This window comes from Panicum virgatum, chromosome 8K (genome assembly GCF_016808335.1).
Source record: "Panicum virgatum strain AP13 chromosome 8K, P.virgatum_v5, whole genome shotgun sequence".
NCBI classification, from domain to species: Eukaryota; Viridiplantae; Streptophyta; class Magnoliopsida; order Poales; family Poaceae; genus Panicum; species Panicum virgatum.
In genome coordinates, this window is record NC_053143.1 from 18,916,969 (window position 1) to 18,938,905 (window position 21,937).

The window sequence follows — 21,937 nt, forward strand, 5'->3', positions numbered from 1 at the left end:
TTGGGCACTTTCAATAATAATAATAATGATAATTTTAATAATAAATATAAATAAATAGCAGTTAGCAGTTATGATGTTGTTACATACACTCGATGTGTATATAAAATATTTATATAAAATATTTTCTACATATTACCTTAGACATTTTTTTCTAACTTGATGACGGTATCAATTATCAATATCAACCTTATCCAATTTTTTTTTGTATCATGGAGATATTGATGGCAAAAATCCTATCTTCTTGATGTAAGTTGTGTTGTGATGTGCAGAAAAAATTAAAAAAAATAACATGATATGCTTAAAGATTTAGAGACGAGAGATACATACAGTTGATCACTGATCCAAATAGGCAAAGACTACTACGTAGGCACTCACAGATAGTGTAGGAGAATAGAATTGGTGTAAAAATGGATTATTGTATTAGCTTGAGCCTTGGGGCAAGGGGGCGCCAAACAGTGGTGGCGCGGAGGCACCGTAGACGAAGACGGTGATGCGTCGAGGACAAAGCGAGGATGACGCCGTTAAACCACCAAGGTCGAGGCGAGTACCGGGTTTGCCAGACCCAGTAGCGCGTCGGGGACGAAGGCACGCGCCTGTGTTGCCAATACTGGACGTACAAGGGAGAGCGCACAACTAAGTCGTAGAATGTAGGGGACCAGCAGAGGAGGTCTCGACGACGGTTGCGGTGCAGAGCGGCGAGGAAGAAGCTGAAGTAGCCCGCGGTTGTCGGAGTAGACGAAGTAGGCGAAGTAGAGACGATGGTGGTGGCGACGAGGTCGTGCTGGACGAAGCCTAGAGATAGAGCAGCCAAGCACTAGCCCAAAGGCCAGCTAGCTTGGCATAGTGGTCGCGGCGGCGGCGGTCGTAGAAGTCGGCGAAGAACTCGAACAACTTGACGAAGACCATGCGCAGGGCGCAACAACACGTAGTCGATGACGAAGTCTTGGACGTGGTCGGCGGCGGTGAGGATGCAACGGCGAAGGAGACCACGAGTGGCGCCGCAGCTGCCCGAAGAGACGAAGCAGCGACAGCCCTCCATACTCGGGGAAGAGGCGCGCAGTACGAGGATGGACGTCATGGGAGCCAGGTGGATCACGCACGTCGGTTGATCAGGCCGAGTATGCGAGAGGCGAGACGACGATGGGCGAAGCTGGCGCAGGCATCCTGATCGGTAGAGGCGGCGACGAGCCAGCGGAGGACGACGTGCGGACGAAGCGGCGAGATGGGCGTCCCCTAGGGTGCCATCCATCTTGCCATGCCACACAGTCGTAGTCAAGGAAGAAGCCGGTGATGTCGACGCCGACATCGAAGTAGAGTCGTGAGGTCGACGGGCGGTGGGCGACGCAATCCCAATCTCGGATCGGGCAAAAGAAAGACACACAACATCTCGTGTAGTACCTCAGGGTGCACATAGCGAAGCCCCTCATATTCTTATTTGTTTTCTCCTCTCACGGTCAAGCAGCCATGGGAGAGAGGAACAGACGGAAAGGAAGGGGCAGGGCAAGCAGCGATGTGGATGGAGCAGGGCGGGCGGATCCCCACCAGGAGGTGGCGCATCCCGCCGGGGCGGCGACTTCCCGCCAGGAGCGGCGGCGGCGGATCCCGCCAGGACGAGCGGCTCCCCGCCAGAAGCGGCGGCGGATCCCGCCGTGCGAGCGGCTAGGGGGCCTCCGCGACGCGGGATCCGGGCGGCAAGGCTGAGCCGCGGCCTGATGGGGCGACAGTAGGGAGCGCCACCACGTATTCCGCTGGCGACGAGGTGAGGGCGCCACGTGGTACCCCTGCGGCTGCCACGGCAGCACGAGGTGGGTCACAAGCGTCCTCGGGGGACTGCGGCTGGCACCATGGCAGCACAGGTCGGGGTCGTCGTCAACGGCTTCCATGGCGGATGATGAGGTACTTCGCAATCTGCTGCTGCTAGATGCTATGGGGGCGAAGGACTAACGGGATCCATCGCGGAGATCGAAGAAGGCGCCGCCCCCGGCGGAGATCGACATGGGTGATCTCCCCGGGGGCGCGCTAGGAGGCTGTCGAAGGGGCGTGCAGGAAGCGCGCCGTGGAGAACGACAGGCGGTGCGCGAGGAACAGGGGCGCGTCGAGGGGCAGCGGAAGATTACGGTTTGTGGCCAAGGATCTTAGACCTAAACTCGTGATACCATGTAGGAGAATAGAATTGGTTTAAAAATGGATGATTGTATTAGTTTGAGTCTTGTGGCTGAATATATAGGGGTACATGACTTGAAGGGCAAGGAGCCTCTCCTACAGATATGGTAGGATACGGATACAATCCTAATCTACATAATATAGAGATATCCCTAATATACTCTAACAGATAGCCTTCCCATGAAGCCATCAAAATGCTCAGTCCGTTCCATGTATTGATTCCAATGGGTCAAGGTAAGAACTTGAGACCTAACGATAACACCAGCCTCTGATGCAAACTTGGCAGCTTGCACCGGTTCATGCGGCCTTAGGTTTCCCTAGCAACAGAGATGGGCATCCTTCTCACTATAGCTTTGGTCATCTTGTCAAGCAAATCTCTCCTGGTTGCCTTCCTCCGGTCACCTCTTTGCGGAGGTACTGCAATGATTTCATTCAAATTCCAATTATTCATCAAATTAAAAACCAACAGCTCTAAAACACTTGAGTGAAACACAACAACCAACCTTCAGAGCAACTCAAGAACTGAACACCTGACGGCAGACAAGATCACAATGCATAGGGAGTCAGGGAGAGAAGGAGACGGCGTCCTTGGTGAATTGACTTCCCGCCGCGAGCATATGTGATGGCATTGCGGATGCACCCGGCGGCAGCCTAAGCATCTCTCTCCCCCTGACTCCGAAAAGACGATCCAATCCAACAAGAGAAAGGAGCTGCGGCGTCGCGTGAACTGGGAACGAGACAACGTGTCTGACAGGTGATTCTCCAGTTGTAGTGTTATACGAACGGATGCATACACTACATGGATATCTAGTGCGGGGGTCCGGGGCAGCCACCCCCCCCCCCCCCCCCCCCCCCCGCGGGTCGGGCCTTCTTCCAAAAGCGCAGCGGGCTCTGCATGCTAACAGGACACATTTGAAGTGTCACTGGAGCATGTGCAGTGACTGGCAGTGAGTAATTGTTTATATTGCTACTTCAGAAATTAGATGCCTCAGTAAGGATTTTGCTTTGTTAACAATATGATTGGTTACAGAAAAAGTTCCATTTAGTTGTGTTGTGCCCTTGTTGGGCAGCTGAACCCTTGTGCGAGAGCTAGATCACACCATAGGGTTGTCTGTTACAGTCCTGTGCGGAACTTGTTTCCACAACGGGCAGGTATAATTTATGTTCTACCACTATGTTTTATTGCAATTATACAAATTAGCTGATATTGTCTAAACATGATTCTGAAACAAGTAAAATTCATTGACCATGGAGATATCTATGTTTTTTTATTCAAGGTTGGAAGCTTGGTGACAATATGGCAACTTTCTGACTTTCAAACAGTGAGGGGTGCATCTCACATGGTGCCATCGCACATCCAGACAGGATTCTTAAGCTATTTCTATCAATTATACTCGGACAAGACTACCAAACACAACAAATCCACCCATTAAGTATTCCTAGAAAAGAAGCTCAAGATAGAAAAAGAAACTTTAGTTTTTTTTTCAGTTTTGCTACAGAAGATTAGTTCATAAATATCCCTCGGGTGCTCAATAAGTTTTTTATTCTTTATAAGGAGCAGAAAAATAACACTTCCAACTATAGTTATTATCGCATTTACATACATCATCAGATTGCAATACTGAAGTCTGAAACATAGAGCAATGGTTTAAGCACCTATGTCATGGGGCATTGTGCAATTTGTCATGGCAACTACACCAAAATAGTTCAGGAATATTCGTTCATTATAAAGGATGGAAGAGTCATTCATTAAAGGATGGGAAAGGGTCATTCACTGATAAGATTTCTCATTCAACTGTTATAATGCTTATTGTACTTGAGGGTTAGCGTTTCTGCTAATGCTAGACCTGACATGGTATTCAACTAATCTTATTTTCAATGAATGTAACAACTTGAATATTGATCCATAAGCTCAATTATCAGGACAAGATACAAACTTCTGCAGTAAAGTTACCTTGTCAATGATGTGTTAAGCTCAATTATCAATAGTGTCCAGCAGCGAAAATTCCTTTCCTTGACTAGAGTTATTTTCCTGAACAAATTCTGCTCAATCAGTGTGCAACACCACATGGTCCAGAGAGTACATCTGCATCAGAAGTAAGATAATAAGAGGCTTATTTGTATTGGGGGGCACGAAGAATGCAATAAAATGGTATGTTAATACCTGGAGACAGCACACAGCTTGGAAACTCGATGTCTCCTTGCTCCCAGAAGGACAAAAGCTGGCAGTAATAACCAGGAAAAACAGTCTTTGTTCTCTGCAGTACTAAATTTTTTATATGAAGTGGATTCAAGGCAAAGCCACCGGTGGACGGTGCCAGAAAAGGTGCCTGGTAAAGCAATTTGGAGTTAATTCAGCTTACCAAATCGCATTGAAACTCTCACTACTGCTTACCAATAGAGAAATATCATTGCTCTAATTGACTCATTGACCAGGTTCTGCGCGTGGTGCTGCGGGCCCGGGGAAAGCGCCGCGCCCGACGCCGCACCGGCGGAGGACGGCCGGCATCTCGACGGCCCCCGTTTTTGGAGAACGACGCTGCTGGGCCTGCGGCGCCTGGGGACCGAGAGAGATGAGCGGGCCTTGCCATTTGACCAAGCCCAACTTGACGAGGCTTTTGAAGCCCACTCAGCTGCTAATCACGTTTTCGTTACTACTAGTTCGTTACGAAGCCAATTCATCTAAGCAGGGAGCGGGAGTGTTTGTTTAGTTCCACATCGGGTGGTGTGGGAGGATGGCGAGCAGGGGAATGGCATAAAGTAGTGAGTGGGGGCGCGGTGAGGAAGCATGATGAGTGGTAAAAGCTCGCATTATTTACTGCGAGAGGGGTGCCTGCCCCAAAAATAAGCCTGTTACGACAACAGGGCACTCACAGGTTTACCATCTGATCCCGAAACTAAAACAATTTTTTATTTGATCTCTTATAATTATTATAATCTCCTGATGATCTCTTGTTTTTATTCGAGTTGTTGATTTTGTTCTAATTTTATACGACAACAGCCCCAATTTGTTTTTTGTTCTTTTCTTCTTCAGTTTCTGTCTTGAGTTATACTGTAAATATGTTAAGTGGAATCCATCACTTCCGATGCGAAGTTTCAAGTTTCCAAAAATGCCTACCACATTGTGTAAAAAAGTTGAGTTGATTAATCACTAATAATGCCAGCCACATCATCTGAAACAATTAAGGTGATTAATGAAACAAGATAAACAGTTTTATTTTAGGGTCTTATTTGCTTGACATAAGATTTAGTTGTGACGGGATTGGACACACAGTTTTATTTTACGGTTTCTTTTTTTTTTGACAATCACACCGATATTTTATGGTTTCATTGGCTTGACATAACATTTAGTTGTGATAGGATTGGATGCACTCCAATGAAATATAACTCTATAGCCCTCAATATAAATTTCAACAAATTTTATTATTTTGAAAACAATGTACTTTGATTAAACTACTACTCTCTCCCTCTCTTTGTAATTATCTTTCCATATCATTGATGTGTCACTCTATATAATGAGCACAAAATCTCTACTAAACGTGCACTGGGAGTGACCTAAGAGTATTGTACATCGGTCATCTAAAAGTTTGATTTGATTCTAGTCGGATTTGCATGGGCAAGGTATGGTGAAATTTGTGCTTGTGCGTGAAAACTCATTATTTGGTTATTTTTATGTTTGTCATAAAAATATAAATACAGATTATAAGGTTTAAATGAAAACTGAAATGTAAAATAGAAAAGAAAATAAAGAAAACCCAATAAAAAGGCTAGCAAGTGCACATCAGTTCTTGGATATATGGATGCGCACATCAGTTCAATGACAAGATACTTTTTGTTCAACAGATAAATAGGCCCAAGTGCATTTCAGAAGTACAAAAATCTTATGAAACGCAACAGAACTCGGTAAAAGATAATGAGCTCAAACATCGTCCAACACTTCAAACATAGTGTTGCTAACATTTTGCGATGCAAAATTAAACTTGGTGAAATAGTAATGTTTTTTTTTGACATTACAAGGATGACCTCTAATGGGATGCCTTTTTGGGTCTGAACATAGAAATTTGTTGGAGGATGTTCTGATGATCGTACTTCTGGAGAAGAGAAGAAAAATGTATCTGCAAGGAATCACTTTACTCACTGGTTACAAAAGGAATCACTTTACATTTTATGAAATGTGTGCAATTATTTCATACAACTGACAGAATCAAATGTCCACGACACCGACTGAATCATCTCTCACCTCTTAAGATTCGGATAATCATAGAAATCAAAATTCTTAATTTCCATCGAGACGTCCTATTCGTTGCATCCACACCAAACGAAACAAAAGATTTTAGAACGAGCTGCTAATCTTAAGGCCAAGAAGTGCTGAACTCACCTGACTAGTGAGCGCTAGCTTGCATCTCATGGGCGACGCCCCACGCAAGCTCCGATTTCGGAACCAATTCGTCAGCCACACTGCTTCATCATATAACTAAGCGTACAAGTAGAACGTCGAAGGCTAACCTAGCTCAGTGGTAGAGCGAATGGCTTTTAACCACGTGGTCGTGGGTTCGACGCCCACGGTCGGCGTTTTGTTGTCTTGCATGAATGTAATTATTTTTTGGGTTGCCCTTTTCTTATGCATCCTGAAAAACAATTTTCGGCAAAAGAAAAAACTTACGAATAGTTAATACACAATTTGACAAAAAGGTAAGAACAAAACATATCTTCAGCGCATTCATCCATATCTCCTGTGCCACTTAATTTGTTCTTCATGATCCACAGGTACTATTGGAAAACCAAGAACCGTTCTGGCATATTAGGTAAGTTATCCCGAAAACAATCATCATTTTTCCATCTTCCAATCAAACCGTAGAGTCTCTAATGAGTACATTTACCTTGAAATACACTTTTTAGTATGATAATTTTGTTGCATTTAGGGCATGTACAACAATTAGACAACAGCCGTCTATATAAGTTCACGTAAGCAAAAAGCTGATGTGTAAATGAGGAAAGAGCATATTGTTGTCTACTATCTCGTCTACTGCTCTGGCTCGTGCTTCCATGCAAATCCACATCAACTAGAGTACGTATTAAATATCACATAGACAGCTAAACAGACAACAACTATCTAAACTATTGTAAAACTGTCTATTTAGCTGTCTCTGTGGGTGCGACAGCACACAAGGGTAGTGGAGGCTGTGAGGGCCATCGCCTGGTGCTCCATCGTCATCTCCTCAAGGAGGAGATCGGCCTTCGCGTCGGCGAATGAGGGGAAGGGGTGCCCCCGGCGAAGATGCATCCCAACAGTCTTGAACCGCTCGCTTAGGCCACGGATGACGTTGAGGACGAGAGTGCGGTCGGTGACGACCTCGCCCAAGTCAGCAAGCATATCAGCCATGCGCATCATCTCCTTGCAGTACTCGGCGATCAACAGATCGCCCTGGACGAAGTTGCGGAACTTCGCCTTAAGAAGTAGGGCGCACATCTCCTTGTTGTTGAGGAATTGGGATTCCACAGCAAGCCAGGTGACATGGGCGGTGGAGCCCCACGTGGAGATGGAAGTAGCAAGATCATCGGTCATGGTGCCGAAGATCCATGACTTGACAACGCGGTCCATGCGCTGCCAATTAGGGAAGAGAGGCGCCGGATCATCCTGCAAGATGTGACCCTGTGGAGAGTACTTCCCGACGGTGAGAAGAAACTGGTCGCGCCACCGGTGTAGTTGCCGGCGGTGAGATCAAGAACAATCGGGATGAGAGCCCGGATGTTCTGAACGGCGACCGCTTGTGCATGGAGGTTGGCCAGCACGGCAGCTTCATAGAGAAGGGGCGCCTGACGAAGATCGTGGGGTCCAGGGGGCTCGGACTCGAGGTCGGAGAGGCGGGCATCCTCATCGGAGGGGAGATCCTTGTCATCGGGTTCACCGGCGGCCGCGTTCTCAGTAGCGGCGCTGTTGAGGGCAGTGCGCTCGCATGCCGCGGCGGCCTCACGCGCCTAAGCAACAACCTGCACCTCCTGGTCGGCGGCGGTGGCGCGCTTCAGGGCGGCGCGGCGAGCCGCCTTCTTCTGCTTAGCCACGCGTAGTAGCGCAGTGGCATCAGCGTTGATCATCTTGGTGGAGGCGTCAACGACGCCAGGTGCTGCACACCTTTGCCGGCAGAAGGAGAGGACAGGGGGGGGGGGGGGGGTTCCCGACATCGCAGCACAGCGAGGGGCTGGCGCGATGGGGAGAGGAGAAGGAGGAGGGCGTGGCCACGGAGGGGCGTGGGGCGCAGCCTAGGCGGCGCGCTAGGGCAGCGGAAGAACCAGGTTGAGAAACCTGACTTGTGATACCATGAAAGCAGAGATAGGAAGGCAAAACTGGATTGATTGATTGATAGAGGGTACAAGGTGTATAATATATAGGCAAGAAAACCCTAGGGATGGTTTATAGAATCAACACCGATCGAGGGATCCTTGCTTATCCTATCAACAATACCATAAGCCAATGGCGCAATCCGCGACAAACAGGTCGGAGCGCCGCAGCCCACATGGGCCGGCCCTACAGGGCCAATACTCCTCTCTAACACAAAGCGGCATGAGCATGGTATGCTCCACTTGCCTGTTCCTTTGATCTACCCAGAAGTCATTGCAATTGACTTCATATCCTTGATGTCATACTCTTATCCTAAAGAATGTGAGGGTGGCATATCCTTGGTGTTCGTAGTATCATTAATATTTGTTTATTTTTCTATTGTGGTTGATGGTGTCCTCAGAAGATGGTTTGCTTTGTCGTTCTACATGTGAAGTAGTTCTACAAAATGATGATGCTGTAATCAGTAGGAGAAATTTGATATGTATTAGAAGACTATTAAGAGATTGATCTATTCAGAAACTTGACCAACTCTTTAGCAGTACTGGGCATGTAAAGAAATGATGGCTTTCTTATTAACTTGTTTCATTAGTCAATAATTGTCTTGTTCTACATTTTGCTGCATTAATCAACTTTGAGCATGCCAACAATACTTTAAGCTAACATTTCTCAGTGAAGCTTACTGGACTTTTTGCTATTGTGAATGACCTAATTTCCTATCTTCAGGGATGGACTTTTCATTATTGTAAGTTACAGTAGTGTGGACAGATGCTTTCTTATAATACAAAATTATGCATCCACCACATATTGTATGCCATTCATATTTTTATACGCAGTGCTAATTCTGTGGCAAATTCTATTGCTGATTGTGTTGAGTTTGGACAATGGCAACAGTTTGCATATCCTTCATTGATGTACTACACAGAACAAAGATATCAAACGGAGTGTGATATATACGTCATTCCTAATAGAATACATGGAAAACTATTAATAGGGTTGTCAAGCAGTTACATTCCTAATAGATTTCTTTTCCTTCTGCATCAATGCATCATGGAATCACCAACATACATGCTATGTCTGACATTTCATTTGCTTTCAGGAATCAAGTTGCAGCTGAAACACTTTAGTTTGGCAGAAAGTGAGAGACCGAGCTCTTCAGTTGTTATGACAATGGGTCTTTTTTCAGAGAACCAGTACAGTACTAGTATTGCTCCTGGTTTATATCAATTAATCTGACGTTGTTAGTAACACATGAACTGGACCACTAATCAGTTAATCATGAAATCTAATGCATTAGGAATGTTGCTAATGAAACAGACACATTATATATAATGCATTTGAGGCTTTTGCTTTACAGGGTCCAAATCAGTGCTTTTACTCAAATATTTTATGTCAACAGGTTGGTTTTAAAGGACTGGTGCATTATATCTTTAGCTCTGCAAATGGTCTCACTAATAATGTCCCACCAATCATATTCTACATGTGTGGTCATACTGTAATCTTCTTGCTTGTCATGTTTGTTGTATATTCGCCACAGTTTACTATTGATTATATGAATCTCACCAAAGGTAATGCTGTAACTACGACGAAATGATTTTAATATTGTCTTGTGACACCTAGGTGTCTTTTTACTTAGAAAGTTTTACCATGAAATGTTATAGCAAGATGAGATAAGAAAAATAAATAGTAAAAGTTTCAAAATTGACTTGGAAAATAAAAATGGGTCAAATTTAACCATGCAAATATGAAGTCTTGCCAAACTCAAATAAATTCAAATGGAATTTGAAAAGTGAATAGACTTGTGTAGCATCGATAGGCTAATGATTGCCTAATGGACTTTTAGTGCAAAAGCAACAAAATTTATGTAAAATTACAACCATATCAAATGATGGTTGGGAGATTTAAAATAACTTTTAAACCGTTACTCAAATGTACTTGAGCCTGAAACAAAAATTGTAGATCTTGAAAAGATGAACAAGTTTGGTATTCAAAAGTTTTTCATTTGACCTCGGGAACATGGAGAAAATTTTAGTTTACATCAAGACCCCCAAATCTTTCCTTATTTCCATTTATGCCCTCCCCTGCATCTCTCTCTCCGCTCTCAGCTGACGGCGCCCTCGGGCGTTGCGACCCGAGCGAGCCCCCAGCCAAGTGGACCTGCCCGCCCACGGTTCCGCCAAAACCCCTCCCCTCTGGCGCTTTCCTTGTGCGCCACACGCCACGGACGTTTGGCGGAGCGCCACGCCGCAGACGCCGTCGCTATTGGCCCCTTGCCGTGTTTCGGCTTCGCCAGGCCAAGTTTCCCTCACCCAGGCAAGCGAATGCATCCCCAGCTCACCCATCCCCTCGCCACTCACCTATAAGGCCTAGTTTGGAAGCCCACTTCCCGGCCGGGATCCCCGTCGTTTCCTCGGGCCGGTAGCCCACGCGGAATTCTTCCACGCAGAGCCAACCATGCGACTTTGGAAGCCTGCTACATTGGGGTTTCTGGCCCGGGTGAGCCTGATATCCTCGTGGAATCACGCCCGGCCTATAGACATCGGGGAGAAGTCCCCGTCCGGCCGTCCCTCGTCTCGCTCGCTCGACTCCGCGAGGTCAAAGCGGAAGTGCTGCCGTCGGCGGCGCCGGCGCTTGATCTCCTCCTCCAACCTCGCGACGACAGCTTCTCCTCCGCTGGTGTCCCTGCAGCCTCTTCCTTCGCATCAGGTGATTCCTCTCTCCCCATTCCCTCGCATCTCCTTGCCCCCATGCTATGGTTTCTCCTCTCCTCACATCTTTTCTTGTACATCTTGTTGAAGAAAATTCGCGGCCAGGAGCAAGAGCCAAGAGGAGATCCTGGCATGGCTTCTACGGAGCGGGCGATCTGATACGCACGCTCCTCTCCATTCTCCCTGACCCCTCCCAGATCGACGCTTGTAACAGGTAAAGCAAACTCTGATGTGCCATATTTTGTTGATTTCCAGTGCCTTAGTCGGGATTTCCAGCTTCGCATGTACCATTTGCTTTGCATCTTGATCACAATTGTCACTGAAAAACACCACTGATTTGCCTTTGTTTACCAACTGTCCCGATCTCCTATTATACAAGTCCAGGATCTCATTAGTTCTAGCCGCCTCTTTCTGTTGCTTGTGTAAAAATTAGACAGTCGCCTGCAAAAAGGAGGTGATCAAATCCAAGGCGCACTGCAGCTGACCCTGATCCCTCTTGTTGTAAAAATATTTTATCTAGAACCATCAATAAACGAAATAAGATCTTTATATTTTTTATATTTGCATCCATGAGCTACTAGTTTGCATCAATAAAATGTCAAGTACTTCACGAACTGATCACAATGTAGAATGCTCATATTTTGCTAGATTTTGGATGTAAAGATGGAGAATTATGATTGTCCGATTTCATAATAAAATATCTATTTGTTGATCGAAGAGACATTTTTTTAATCTTTCATGATATTGTGATGATGCTGGTATGGGCCATTATATACGAGATATTGTCTTATTCATATTTTCTAATTTTTTTCTTGATTTTCCTGAATTTTTGAGATATTTTATTATTTTCTGAATACCCCTTCCCCAAGTTTCCAGATGGAAACAGGGAAGCAAACCCCTAGGGGGGAAGGATCCCCAGGGAAAGGAACATATGGCAAAATCCCCCTCGGGGGGTTGCTCTCCCTGGGTTCCCTTCCACTTGCTCCCCAAACTAGCCCTAAAAGGGCCAAACAATCCTCGGCAACACCTAGACCACGCCGCCCCCTCCGCCATCGCTGGCGAGCTCGGCCTCGCCGCTGTGAGCCTTCTCCACCCCCACATTGCCCCAGCCGACCATCCCACTAGCCTCCCGAACCCTCACTGAATCTCTCGAGCTAGACCCCGCCGCCCCTAGCTCACCGGAGCTCGCCAGAGTTGGGCCGCCATCACCGCCGGGCCTCAGCTTCCGTGGAGCCGCCATCCCCGACCACCTCGACCCCATCCTGAGCCACCAGAAGGTGTGTCTCGACTCCCTCATGTCCCTCCACCCCCTAACCCTCGCCGTCAGCGACGGGGATCCCCGAATTTCGGCCGGGAACCACCGTTCCCTATGGCCAGGGTCCCCATTGCAAGAAAATATTTCTAGGGTTCCAGTTGCAAGATTCCAGTCGCCCTGTTCATCGGTTCAAGAAAGCCCTGTTCATCGGTTCAAGAAAACCAAGTACCAGACACTATGTAGGAAAAGGCCTATAATGACAGGCGTCATCTCCCTATGGCGACGAGCATCGCGCCCGTCACTTCTACATCATCATTATTTAGAATAGCGCCCGTCACATAGGTGCCCGTCACCTATGTGACAAAAAGGTGATGAATATGAGTATAAAATAGTCACCTTTCTTGGTGACCAGGCCCCCGTGTGAGGTCTTCGACCGTCACCTTTGTCTACTACAGGTGACAGGCCTTTAACAAAACCCGTCACTTATCAGTATGTAGAAGCTGACGGGCTTCAGTTTAGCACCGTCACCTTTTTCTGTGACCAGGCCCCCCGTATGAGGTCTACGACCGTCACCTTTGTCCAACACATGTGACGGTTAGCTCACGACGCCCATCACCTACGAATCTAGATAAGTGACGGGTTGTGCTTTACTGCGCCGTCACCTGGTGAGTATACAGAAGTGACGGTTTTGGTTGTTGCCCGTCACCTTAGAACCTGACCCCTGCAAGCTGATATTTGTTCCCTGGATGCATCCTAGAGCACATCCTAGAGCACAACTAGGATTTGGCAGCCTTCTTGCTGATTTAGCAAACACAAAATAGAACTCAATTGATATCTTATTGTTGACGACCAAAATTGGCAGCAGACTAGACCAAGCGGTCTGACCAGTCTAGGTACTGTAGCTGGTCTGGCACGACCGACCGGTCTGACCGGTCCAAGCAGAGTCTGAGTACAACTAGGGCTTTTAATAGATTTAGATCTTGTAATAGGATTTCATGCAGGGCAAGTCCACCCACTCTATAAATATAAAGGGTCACGGCCGATTGAGGGTATCCATTCGCATCTATCAAACACATTTTATCTTTTTACCTTTTCTTTACCCTAATCTTTTCCCTATGCTATTCTTCCTACGTCTCCATGGAGTTTGAAGACGCCTTAGCTGGCCTGCCAAGCCTAGGGCAACCCAAGGTGCGCTTACCCTGACGGGGTCCCTCTCGGGCGAGCGTTCGTTGGATCTTCGTCGAGCTCTCCGGCGAAACCGGTCTGACCGGCCTACTACACCGGTCTGATCGGATCTCGTGGAGGCGCTGCAAGGAGTGTCGCTGCGTGCTGCACGTTCGAGTGCGACCGTGTGTTGGCCCCGAATCGGCGTCAACATACTTTTTGGCGACTCTGCTGGGGAACGAGAATCTAGCTATCATGGCCGATCTATCAAACTCTAGTGATATGATGGCACTTGAAGGATTACGTGAAGAACTAGTCAAGCATATCTGTACCTATATGCTTCCTCGCTGTTATCGGGTAACGGAAAAAGGCATCATCAAGATGAAGATATTTGCCATCGATGAATTGAGGATGTTCGATCTACCAAAACACTGTAAGTCCACAATTAGCTTTATAACTAGTTTGCTCAGTTTTGTGGATGAGCTAATTAATAAAAAAAGAGCGTAGATCCAATTTCTATTATTCAAAAGTCGGCCGTTGAGAAGCCGACTAATCGTCCTTGCAATGATTTGCCAACTTGTGATGTTGCTGGTCAAGATGCAATTCGGTCGTCCCAAGCCGAAATTGTCAAACCCAATTTCCCTAGCAAGAGTATAGAAACTAAGTCTAGTACTTCTACGCTCGGGGGGCAACAAAACAAAGGCAAAGGTGCCGGTTGTATTGCAACCGGTCTGACCGCCTCTCCTAGGGTTTCTTGAATTAAATCAAAACCTAAGATTGTTAAGCCCAAAAAACCCGAGATAGGTGTTTGGAAAACAGTTGAAGCCAAAGGCCGTAGAAAACATCAAAAGGAAAAGCCGAAGCCTATTCATAGAGAGTTTTCAGCTAAATCCAAAATGCAAATTAATGATGCTAGTCGGCCTAAAAATTTCCAGCAACCAAAATTCGCTTCAAAACAGAAATTCCATGAACAAAATTGGCAATGGAGCAATCCTCACATATCAATGCCGTTTCCATCATATGGAGCACCTTTACATTTACCATGGGAATTTTATTATTCTTATCCTCCATGGTCTTATAATTCGTATATGCCATTTTCCCCTAGATATTTTTGTTCAGATTATATTACATATAAGCAATCGGCAAGTAAAAAGTCACCACCTGCCAACAATGACCGTTTTAATCATAAAAATCGGTCTGTGCAGAAAAAGAAATATAAGGTGACTAAACAAATCTATCATGTCAAAAAAGATGGCCGATTAACTAAAAATTCAGATTTGACATTAGACAAAGAAAAGGCGATCATTGAAGAAACATCGGCTAGTTCTATTGACCACATTGCCTCTGATGTTGAACGTGCTTCAAATGATATAGCTGAACAACAATTAAGTTCGGCTGGGGGGCAAGAGCAAAATAGAGAGGCCAGGTCTGCTGAGACCGGTCTGATCGGTCTAGAAACCAGTCTGACCGGTTCATCTGGGAGTGTTGCTAAAAATCCCAGTAACAAGAGCAAAGCAAGGCCGAGCTTCCAGGAGCTCTTGGCCAAATATGAGAATGAAGGAGCTGCCCAAAAGCAAAGGAGATGGTCAAACAAACTCAAAGATGTGAAGTCAACATCAACTTCTGGTGAGCAATCGAACAATCGTCCATGTCAAGGTAATTGTGCTGCTATGCAATATTCAGGACCGGTTGCTCCATGGTTTTGGCCGAATCCTTGTTCTTATACGCCTATGGATTATAGTGGGATACATATGCAGTCTTATTTTATTCAGTATCCTCCTATATATCCAAATTGTGGTACATCACAAAGACCAATTGTTGCTAGCAATAATCTAGTCAGAAAGGATTTATACTGCAGTAAGGAGGGTGAGAAGAGCATGAAGTAAGATTTGAGATACTTATAGCCGAGGTGGTGTTCCTCAGGCTTGTCTCACACCCAGAAAAGAAGACTTCAACGGTGCGCAAGGAGTCCATGGAACAGCAAGCGAAGGCTGTACTAGCAAGGTCGGCGACCATAAAGCAGATATGGAGGCCTAAGCAAGTTGTTTCACCATCAGCTCGAAGAAGCAAGATACGACTGATAAATTGTTATCGCCCTTAGCACAAAAAATGGCCGACATATTCATCGCTCTTAGACAATTTTGGTCCAGAAGAGTGTTCTTTGGCACACAAGTTTTGCCAAAGAACAGGGAGACATATGTTGATGACCAAAATTGGCAGCATACTAGACAAAGCGGTCTGACCGGTCTAGGTGTTGTAGCTGGTCAGGCACGACCGACCGGTCTGACCGGTGGGTCCGACCGGTCTGGCCGGTCCAAGCAGAGTTCGAGTACAACTAGGGCTTTTAATAGATTTAGATCTTGTAATAGGATTTCTTGCGGTGCAAGTCCACCCACCCTATAAATATAAAGGGTCACGGCCGATTGAGGGTATCCAATCGCATCTATCAAACACATTTTATCTTTTTACCTTTTCTTTACCCTAATCTTTTCCCTATGCTATTCTTCGTACGTCTCCATGGCATTTGAAGACGCCTTAGCTGGCCTGCCGAGCCTAGGACAACCCAAGGTGTGCTTGCCCTGACGAGGTCCCTCCCTCCCGAGCGTTCATTGGATCTTCGTCGGGTTCCCCGGCGAAACCAGTCTGACCGACCTACTACACCGGTCTGATTGGATCTCGCAGAGGTGCTGCAAGGAGCGTCACTGCGTGCTCCACGTTCGAGTGTGATCGTGTGTTGGCCCCAAATCGGCATCAACACTTACAAAGCTTACATAAGAAACATCCACCAACTGTACAGGATAAACTATATACTATATCTCTGCACTATAAATTAACAGTACACATATACAATAATCACATGAATCGAGAGTACGTCCATGAAAGAAATCAGTTCAGTTGCGACAGTGGAAGTCACCTTTGTCGCTTATGACATCTATAAGCAAGAAGGAGGCAAGCCTTTCTCTAATAGCCGAGAGTTGCTTGTTTTTCAATTGCTTGTCCGGATGACCGCGCACGTCCTAGCAAAAAGTAACAGTCAAATGATGAGTGCTTATACGACAAATATATATATATATATATATATATATATATATATATATATATATATATATATATATATATATATATATATATATATATATGTTGATGCAACAAGCGGTCAGAGATATATTTGACAAAGGCTTACTTTTGCTCCTTTAAGGTTTATGAAACTTGCAGCAAGGCGGATCATGTGGTATGCAACATAGAACCCGCATTCATTTTCAGGTCCTTGTTGCATGCACTGCCCAAGATGATATATACTATTAGGACAAATATATTATTTAGTGAAATCATGAAAACTTAGTATGCAGGCGGTCAGAGATATACCGGAAAATTGTTCACATGCGTCAACTTGGTTTTTGGAAGACAGTGCTCGGCTCGAAAGGTGGAGAAAGCACTGTATTAGGTGTTATGGCTGTCGTTAGCTGCAAATTAAATAGGTGACATGCTCCAAATGAGAAGATTGCAAATGTGGTAACTCAGAGATATACCTATCAATAACTGCCTTGATGCTGGTGTAGTCTCGTTGTCCCAGAGTGATGCCATCGTCGCCGCGTGGTCTTACGGAGTCCAAGTACCACACTATTTCCCACCTCGGACAGATGACGACTAGGAGATAGTGGGTGCCTGTGTGGTGCGCAGCAAGCACACAACCTGGTGAGGACCTCAAGGCCATTGAGATGGCAGACTGTACGTACTGTGGAATCGAATTGATAATGCTGGCAGAGAAATCCTGGGGGTCAATGAACGCAACACCAAGCTGACGTTCCTTTGATTCTCTGACCAATTACCTACATACAAATACATTAGTTTTCAAGAAGCTAACATAGGGTTTAGCATTACAAAGTAATTAAGAATGATAGTGAACAATCTTTTGTGCTATATATACTCACAGTGTCAAGCAACAGATGAGGGAGATGTCCAAGCCATCGAGGTTGAAGACGTCGTACAGATCAGACCAAGAAACGAAGAAAAAACCAGGCCCACTGTGCAAGTCCTCAGCCTTGAATTCACACACGATTGACATATTATCATTGTCCATGGCATGGGTGATGTAGTGGTTGTGGAGTCCCCTAGTATTGACCCCTGCAGTGGCCGGATCCAGATCTGACAACATTGGCTTGCCCATCTCAAACTTGGAGTGAGCAAAAGTCCATACATTCTTTGCTGGTTCCTTGGGTGCCGCCTTACCCTTTGATTCCGTTGCTTTCTGTGCTGGTTCCTTGGGTTCTGTCTTACCCCTTCGTTTTTTCTTTGGGGTGGCTGGTCTCTTTTTCTTTGGTGCGGGAGGAGGGTCGTCGCATGCCGCAGCATCTTTATTCACATATTAAGGATCAGGTGTTGGGGTGAGTGGCCGCTTTTGGGCACCACTAGTTGACGACCGACCAATGGGCGGGATGGGAATACCACTTTTCTTCCATAGGATCCGCATGGTACGGGCATCCCCCAAAGTAAAAATGTCGGCTTCTGGTAGCGAGATGGGCAGGGCGACATCCTTGGTGTTTTCATGGACAAAAGCAATCTTGACCACGACATACCCATCCTGCACTGGCACCGTGTGGCATTCCTTGTCCCCGGGTTGCACAATCACCTGTGCTAGCTCAATCAACAAAGTTGAGTGACTTCCAGTTATAATGCTGCAGGGGGTTGGAACATTATTGAGCCTGTCAATTGTGTCCGGCTCATCAAGTATAGCACCAATGCATTTCTCGTGGTCCGGCATGCTTCGACGACTGGGGGAGGGGGGTCCTGGGTTCGGCATGCTGCGCTGACCGGGGGAGGGGGGTTAGGCAAGGCTGTTGCTGCTGCTGCTTCTTCTGGTACTCGCTGTTCCACCTCCTTAGAGGCGCAACTGCTCTTGCCACGGGCCGCAGCCAATAATGCTGCATCAACATCTATCCCCACTGCCCTGAGTGTAGCAAATATGTCATCCTTTATCTCCTATTTTAGTCGGTCGAGATCCACAGCAGATGACCATTTCTTTTTCTTCCACAAGCCTTCATGTTCTTTGTCGAAGCTTCCTTCCAACCCCTTGAACTGGAGACTCCACCCACGCGACCGGTGTGCTCTGGCGTATCAATGGCAGTGGAGATGATGTCATGTTCTCTTACACCGCTCTCATGATCCTTCAGCTCGATCACCTGGTCGGCCAGCATCTTGGTACCGTCGTTACTCCAGGTGATTTCCCCACTGGATGGTGTTGGACCAGCCCTGGCCCTTAAATATGGTGCTGATAGCCTAGGATACTATTTCCAAGGGTTCTCTGACCCCGCCTCCTCCATTGCCTTGTTCTCTTTGCTCCACCTCCCCTTCTCTTTCCCAGCATAGCCCTCTGGACCGAGGCGATGGTTGTCTGTGATCCTAGCACGAAGGTTCTTGAAGTGCTGACTCTTCTCTTTGAACTGCTCCGAGGTGGCAGTCTCCACGAACATCTCCCAGTCTTGACGATCCAAGTGCTTGTGCAACTCGAAGGGCTCTTTATCTTCATTGACAAAATTTTGTACCAGACTGGACTTGAAGCTACTGTGGAGCTTGGTGATTGACTTGCATGCCGCCCATCTGACACGATTCATCTCTGCCTCGGATGTGCCCTCAGGAAACTGCAAGTATTGCTTCATTATATCGAACAAGCCCTGCCACGCGGGCTCATCCAAATCCTCAAAGTGGACATTGATTCCAACCCTTTGCCGTGCGATTAATCCATAGATCAGTCGCCAGCGTTTCATTCCATCATCATTTATTGGGAATCTGTCACTGTCGAAGCTTGCAACTTTAATGATGGCACTAGGCCACTTGGTTTGTGCTCTTGGCTTCCTACGCTGAGAGGTACTACATGCACCTGTTTGTGCAGACACTTCCGATTGAAGATTCATCAGTTGGTCACGTTGTGCATTTGAATCGGAGGATCCAATTTCTGACATGGCTGCTTCCACTGATCCTGCAAAAATACACAACAAATTAAACCATGATGATCCAATTAAATAGGCAGCAAATCTACCACATCATCATTTGCAGAAAGAAGTAGCAAATTAAACCAAAATGATCCAATAATACATAAAAAATGACCTTAGACATAAAAGATCAGCAGCACTTGCATGTCAACTATCAAAAATATAACATAGAAAGGCATCAGAAGTGTGAGAGATATGCTTGGATTAACTAACTATCCATTTGCCAATCCGATATCACTCTCGAATCCATGAAGACCTCAGCCTCGAAAGGCATAAGCACATGCCACAGTACTCCAGCAAGTGTACAAGCCATATGCTTCATGCCTTTCGAGGTTGACCTGTTCATGGCAAGTACTCAATCTCTCAATTTTGTTTGGCAGAGGTGGCAATGACTGATTCACTCTTCAGAATCCATGAAGAGCTCAACCTCAAAGGGCAGAAATAGATATCACACACCACCGAGTGTACATGGCATCTGTTTCATGCCGTTTGAGGCTGACCTGTTCATGGCAAGTACTCAATCTCTCAATTTTATTTGGCAGAGGTGGCAATGACTGATTCACTCTCCAGAATCCATGAAGAGCTCAGCCTCAAAGGGCAGAAACAGATGTCACACACCAGCGAGTGTACATGGCATCTGTTTCATGCCGTTTGAGGCTGACCTTTTCATGGCAAGTATGAATCTCTCAATCTCTCAATTTTGTATGGCAAAGGTGGCAATAAGATATTCACTATTCCCATATCATCATTTGCCTCTAATTGCAAAAATAGACAGCAAATCCAAGCAATTCAGACTGATGTTTTGGACAGCAAAAATAGATAGCAAATCCAAGCAAATATATAATAGCAAGAACAATATTGCATGAAGATGACGACGGGAGCGACGGCGTGACCGGCTCTGGATTTTGCCCGCTGGCGGTGGCTGGGCTCTGGATCTTGTCTGCGCGATGGCGTGCCCAGCTCTGGATCTTGCCTACTGGTGGCAGCTGGGTTCTGGATCTTGCTTAGGGCCGTGACGAGGAGGCGCGACCGCGAAGAGAGCAGCGCGACCGGAGGAGGCGAGGAGGTGGGCCTGCGCGACGACGAAGAGGGCGGTGCGACCGGAGGAGGCGAGGAGATGGGCCTGCGCGATGGCAAAGAGGGTGGTGCGAGGACCAGAGGAGGCGAGGAGGTGGGCCTGCGCGATGGCAAAGAGGACGGCGCGAGGACCAGAGGAGGCGAGGAGGTGGGCCTGCGCGACGGCGAAGAGGGCGGCGCTATCGGAGGAGGCGAGGAGGTGGACACCTAGGGTTTGCAATGGGAGGCGTAAAGAACTACGTCTAAGGGGGATGGCTTTAAGTCCAGTTCGAACTTGACCCAGGTGACCGGCGAGGAAGGTAGCCCATCACCTTTCTATTAGCTTTACAGTGCAGCACCTGAAGATTGTTTCCAGTGTGGCCCATCACCTATGTCTTAGGTGACGGGCTATGTTTTGGACCCGTCACCTTTCATGCATGGGTGACGGGCGACACAGATGTCGTCCGTCACCTATGACTGATAGGTGACAGTTAATGTAGTTATACTTGCACTTATAGAAAGCAATTCAGACTGATGTACATTGTTGTTGCACTTACACTTCCAGAAAACAAATTCAGACTGTTATACATTGCAATTGCACTTACACTTCCAGAAAGCAAATTCAAACTATTGTACATTGCAGTTGCACTTACACTTCCAGAAAGTAATTCAGTCATATTACATCAAAATTCAGACAACAAGCAATGTATATTACACTACAATTATTTGGGACATCAGAATTCAGAATTTCACCATGTTACACTAGGTTTCTTTACGTCCACATCCACGTCCACGTCCCCGTCCACGTCCACGGCCTGAATTTGACCTCACACAGATTTTTTCGTTATGGTCGGTCCGCAGGTACGGGGTCTTGTCATTGGCATTTAGGCGGGGGAGCTCACAAGTTGAAAAAGGAGGGATTTCATCAAATTAATTAAACTCCTCCTCATCCACCGCATTATGCACTCCATCGATCCTTCTCTTGCCAGGAAGGATAATATGCTGCGTCATCCTAACTGTATCAAGCATATAAAACACTTGCAGCACTTCTTTTGCCAAAATAAAGGGTTCTGTTTTGTACCCAACATTGCGAAGATCAACGCTGACAAACCCATTCTTGTCACGTGTCACTCCTTGTGACCCTTGAACCCATCGACATTTGAATAGGGCATCCTTGAATTTTAGGTAGTTGAGCTCCCATCTATTTGACCATAGTATGGGGACTTTTACATGTTGTTATCATAAGCATCAATGCGGACCCCAC

General features: G+C 46.4%; 1 long non-coding RNA gene and 2 other non-coding genes across 4 annotated transcripts; 2 read left to right on the forward strand and 1 right to left on the reverse strand.

The window, feature by feature from the left end:
* Positions 1–1,721: 1,721 nt before the first annotated feature.
* LOC120644135 lies at positions 1,722–4,588 on the reverse strand. Of its 2 annotated transcripts, XR_005663427.1 has the most exons (4): positions 4,328–4,588; positions 4,118–4,249; positions 2,667–2,890; positions 1,722–2,580 (listed from the first exon to the last, which is right to left on the reverse strand). It is a non-coding gene; the product is annotated as an uncharacterized LOC120644135 (long non-coding RNA). The 2 variants fall into 2 exon arrangements; XR_005663428.1 differs by lacking the exon at positions 2,667–2,890.
* A 357-nt stretch (positions 4,589–4,945) lies between these two features.
* LOC120646567 lies at positions 4,946–5,056 on the forward strand. Its single transcript, XR_005664471.1, has one exon. It is a non-coding gene; the product is annotated as a small nucleolar RNA Z279/snoR105/snoR108 (small nucleolar RNA).
* A 1,607-nt stretch (positions 5,057–6,663) lies between these two features.
* On the forward strand, positions 6,664–6,735 carry TRNAK-UUU. The gene has a single exon. It is a non-coding gene; the product is annotated as a tRNA-Lys (tRNA).
* Positions 6,736–21,937: the final 15,202 nt, after the last annotated feature.